Source organism: Plectrocnemia conspersa, unplaced genomic scaffold (assembly GCF_051122295.1).
Source record: "Plectrocnemia conspersa isolate PC_06_02 unplaced genomic scaffold, ASM5112229v1 ptg000012l, whole genome shotgun sequence".
Lineage (NCBI taxonomy): Eukaryota > Metazoa > Arthropoda > Insecta > Trichoptera > Polycentropodidae > Plectrocnemia > Plectrocnemia conspersa.
Genome location: NW_028277176.1, coordinates 16673390 through 16679389, shown reverse-complemented (window position 1 = coordinate 16679389; position 6000 = coordinate 16673390).

The following is a 6000-nucleotide window of genomic DNA, read 5'->3' as shown; positions in this document are numbered from 1 at the left end:
ACATTCTCAATAATCTATGTAAACTAATTACAGATTTTAATTCAGTTTGCATATGTATTTACATATAAATCAGGTTATCGAACCTTTAACCTATACATTACATTTAAACAGACGTTTGATAGTGTAAATAAAAATTACATATCTTTATATCTGAAATTATTAAGATTCCTTGAAAAATATGTTAGACTAATAAGCACCGCGCTATTGAAATTCAAAACGGTGGAAAATAAGTTTTCAGAAAACTTAAAAATATATTCTTGGGTAAGACAAATATGGATTGCCCATCATGATATTAAATTACTGTTGAAGGCATACGAATAATCTATAAATTCGATATTAACTCTAATACGATCTAAATGTGTTTATGCGAATAATATTCGGTTTAAAAATTAGCATTGTGTAGTATTTTCGGGATTCTCATTTTTGCGTGTTTGTATCAAGTTTAGGTCCACTATTTTCGGAGATTCTGATCCCAATGGGGGATGTGACTTCGCAGCCAGTAAGATTCAGGTGGAAACTAGTAAAAATTTTATTAGATTATATTACATATTGCGACAGACTATTATGGGCGAGATGTTTTCTCTGAGCAGTGGTGGAGAAGCTGGCGCAGGGATAACTAAATAAGTATACGCCTTTAGAAAGTGATATTTATTTGATGTATATCTTCGAGGTTGAATTGTGTAACGGGAATATTAAATATACCAATTTTTAAACATATTTAATTAATTCTATTTGTTGTATGCTTTGATAGGATCATAATATTAATAAAACTAATTTTTATTTGATTTTTTTTTTATCATCCATATATGTATGTATGTCTACGTTTTATTAAACAAATTAGCATACAATAGCTATTATCAATTATGTGCATCCATATTTTCATTGTTTTTTTTACTTAACTTAAGGATTGACCCATCATTATATAATTAGTCCACGTAGAGACACTATGTAATTAGCTGACAACATTCATAAAAATAAAACGAGCGTTCTTTAAAAGGAGTAAAATGAAAACCAAGGCGCGGGCGGTGCAATACTCTCATGCTTTATAAAAATTCACTTCTCCGTGCTAAGCTACCACACGAACTTAATAAAACGTTGATGGCAATTTGTAGCCACTCCCATAAGTGACAAGTTTGTGTCGCTAATTTGACGTTTCGTGTGTACATGATGTGTATTACTTTCGGTTAAATTGTACCCTCTCGAAAGTAAAGTCGTGTTCTTATGCACACACGTAGGAGGATTTTCTGAATTTGTTCCGAGACAAGAGACAGAGGATCTTCGGAGAGTTTACGCCGCCATTTTCCTCGAAATGGGTTTCTTTCTGCTTTTGAAATGTGCTTAAGTAGCAATAAAGTCTGTAAATCGCTCAGGCAACGTAAAAACACTTTCATGTGTTAACGCTCAATATAAAACGCTTTCGTATGAAATATAATTTTTTTACAGCACCGAGAAGTGCGTGATATATCAAAAGTTTCAGTGTGAATTCTAAGAAAGTGCGAAATTGAGTCAATATAATACAAAATTGTGTCTCAATGACGCCAATTGTTTTAGAACGCATGTTATAACATATAACATTAAATGTATACGTGTATATACTAGTGTGTGTATTATATAGTATGTATTTGTATTAAAATAATATTTTTTCAAACTTATTTTAAATTTAGGTGTATGATTTTTTTTAAATTACTAAGCTACATTGAATTACGTAGCTATCATATAGAGCTCATGCTTAATATAAATATTTAAAAAGTAATAGTTAAATACAAATGTAAAAGCGATTGTACACGCGCATGGTGATAGGGACAGCATATCTTTAGTATAGATTGCCTTGGTCATATAAACTAAAATAGATAGCGTAGCACTGATAGAGGAAATTTGAGGCTTGCATATATTATATATACTACGACATTAAGCTCGCTCGAGTGATCGATAAACGATTCAATTTAAATAAATCAGTTCTTACAAACACACATTATACAATAGATTTCTTCCGATTGTATTATTAGGATTATTTTGTATATTTTTTTACCTATTTTATTGAGAATATCGTAAGATTAAAATGTTTATTTTAAAGTTTAATATTTAATCAGTTGTCCTTTGAAGTGGAATGACATATAATATGAAGCAGAAACCTAGAAGTTTTTATTAACATTTTCTTCTTGCTTGAAACGTTTCTAGGTAGACAGGTATAATAAAATAGCATAAGTAATATAATATTATTACAGGGCCTTTCCGTTTTCGTTATACGCTCATTTTAGAGGTATTACTTTCAAAAATCGACGTAAAGCGAAACGGCGTTAGCATTATGTATGAGAATTGCTTCCATTGATAAAATAATAAAATTTTCCCCCATCACTCGGAAGCTGTCTGGGAAACTTTTACGACTTTCAAATACATACGTACACATTTATACCTTCGCCGAGCCTAGAATCCTAAGGATTCTCTACGGCATGCCTAAGTAATAAAACGTCCTTAGCGACTTTCGAATGGCAATCTCCAGAAAGCGGGTCGAATATTTTCAATGACAACTACCGAAAAGATATCAGAGCTGGAACACGTTAAATTTTAGTTCATGGAATCTGAATAATAAACCTGAATAAAAATATCATAAATATCAACCTTTTTTTAACACGCAATAAAAGTGTTAACCTTTGTTGGTTTAATGAACTTCTTTCGTTGGAAACTTCAACGAAAAAACAAACAAATATAAGTATGAACAGTTGTTCTTATTTAAGTGTTTCAGCGAAAAAAATGTTTGTTTAATATATGCAGATTTAATACGTGAAAATATTAACACGAGAGTGTTTAAATAATTCAATGTCATTCGTTAAATTTAATTATTTTGTTTTTTATGTACATTTAACGATTTAATAATAACCATTTAATTTTTTTAAGCGAACATCAATCATTTTGTTAATATTTATTTATGAATAATACAACGTCTGTATCGAATGTTGCGTTCCACGAATTAAGATATTTATAAAAAAATTGTAATTAATAACTCACTCTTTAGCTTGTTGTATTATGTCAGTGTATTTATCATACTTCGAATTGTAAAGAGCCTGTAAAATATTGATTATTATTGTAAAGATTAAAAAATCAGATCTTTCTAGGTAGAAATAATAAATTAATCTTATAAAACTAATCGTTATTAACATATTAATAAATAGACATTCAAACCTTAAAATTAATTGATCTGAAAGTTTAGGGTTGTTGCCGATTAGCGTCAGATTTTCGTAATCTGAACGATTTAATGATTATTAATAATATACCCTTGTATTTAAATCACAAAAACAAACTGACATAAATATTTAATCTACACATTATATTCCCATAATATCAAATATTTCATCGATTTTAATACAAATTCACTCTGTTGTATATTTATCTGTTTTTTTATCGCCACAATATTGATTAAGCGCGTAAACTTGAATAATTCATACATTTTCTCGCATAAACGATATTTGACCTACATAATCATCGTTTAAAACGAATGTTCAATGACCCGTAACTTAATTTTACTTTTTAAATCAGTACTGTATATATTATACTATCGAATCGCATTCAACGTTATATTACGTATACGCTTATTTATATTACAGGACGCGTTCATTTTATTTTTTGTAAAATAAAAGGGTGTAGGTATTTTAAATTATATGTAGCTCTTAGTAAATATCGACTGCTAAAAAATACATTGAGAAAAGCGTCTCAAATGTATATAATAGGTAATCAATAAGTGTAGTTTTTTTAAATTAAATTTTTATTAGTCAGTCGTGCTTTTGCTGATGGAACCTGAGTACGTATTTTGTTATATCTGTGCACATTCCGTCCTAAAATTTACGATGGCAGATTTTTTATGAAGTGAAGAATTTATACGAAATTGCAATAATGGCCAATAAAAACATTTTTGAAGCTGTAGGCAATTCATTAGATATCCGTAAATACCAAAGGCTTAAACCATTTCGAATGGAAAATAACGATATCATGGTTGTGGTAAATCAGTAAAGATAGACGATGATGTCCTGGCTGCAGAAATGAAAGCGAATCATACTCATATATATCAGCTGGCCGAGAAACTAAACCAATCTGATTTAACAGCGCATAGACACATTCAAAAGATTGAAAAGGCTTGGAGACAATGTGATTGATTCTATATAAAATGAGCAAATAAAACATGTCGATGCGTATCCGCATCCAAAAACTTGTGGGTCTTGAAGCTGATCTCCTTTTCTCGATCATTTTACAACTTGAGATGAGAAATGGATGTTGTACGAATACAGCCATTGTAGAAAATAGTTGTATTAAAAAAATTAAGAAGTAACACCTGCATTATGAAATTATTAAACATGGCCAAACAATAACAACAAGCTTAATCGTTAACAACTTTATCGTTTGAATAAGTAAGAAGAAAAAAATAGATCTGCACTTGCCAATGGAATGCGCATCTATATATATTGAAATTAACTCTTGATAAAAGTATAGAGGGTAGAGAGATTTTATTTCATTTACTTTATTATTCAGACTTTATTTTTTCTGACTACCATTTATTTCGATCAATGTAGTACTTTCTATATGGAAAAATCAAAAGTAGAGAAATTATTTCTTTAGAAAGAAATTATATTTTGAATCAATAAATTAAAAATATTCAAACGACATTTATTTTAGGATTACTTATTATTTTTATGTTATTAATAAATAATTAAGTTATATTAAATAAATTTTAAAATATATAATGAAATAATTTTAACTATAAATATAGAACAGATAAGCAAATTAGTGTAATAAAATCATATAAAAAATACAATATTGCTATTAATAAAAAATAATAAATTTTATTTATATTTTTTTATTTTTTTCAAAACATTAGTTCTTAAAATTGCATTTAGTGTAACAATAGATTATTTTTAAACGTTCTCAATAAATACAAACATGTTTGCATATAACCTAAAAACACAAAGATAAATGTCAACAGGGGCAAAACAAATTTATGACAAAAGATCGAGCGTCTACTTATCACAATAATGAAAACTTTAAAATATATAGTTAAGTGATTTATTTTCAGAAATCCTTGCTAGTCACCTAATACAATATATTGTTTCTAAACTTTTTAATGAATTCATAAATTCGTTTTAAAGGTAGTATCGATCCGCATAATTGTCACAAGAAGATTAACGAGTTTGATTACAAATTGAAATCACGTTCGAGAAAAGAAATCAGATAGCAAGAAATCGCCGCTCAAAATCAAAACGTCATTATGGAAGGGTTGCTTCACAAAAGGGGAGAAACTCGGCTAAGTGGAAAAAGTTTTAGAAGCGTCGTTTTACTTTTTTGCATATTACAAAGTGATCGTTTCCCTCTCTTGCCTTTTGATATTATTATGAGTATGGCGATTATAATAAGCAGAAGAATACGTTCGTTTCTATTTTTAATAACAACTAAACAACTTGAATTTCAGCTATATGTAAAATACATACATAAAATAATATATGCATAATAAAACATACAGTGTATACAGTGTCTAATATTTATTTTTTTCCAGTTCCTGGCCAAAGCCATTTACCTGGGTATCTATTAATTGGTTCTCACTTTTATTTATTTATTTTTAGGGCAAAAAAAAAAAAAAAAGTAAAAAAAAAAAAAACTTTGTTTCTTATTACGTTAGCTAGCACTTTTTTTTACAAATATTCATGTTACCTTATTAAGGTTTTTAACTAATGGGTTAGAATGATTTTTATTTCTGTCATGGTAATTTACTTTAAGTTTATCGAAATAATCGCGTAAAGTGTCTATTTTTAAATCTTTTTAATAAAATTTTAATAAAACATATTTTAATAAAATTCCATATAGTAAATGTATGTCTCTATATTAAAATTTTCTTATATTTACAAAACTTTATTTCCACATATATTATATTAAAATACGGAATAGACAACAACAAAAACCTCTATACAGGCGGATCAAAGTGTATTTGCATCGAACTCTGCGCTTCTAAAGACCTTA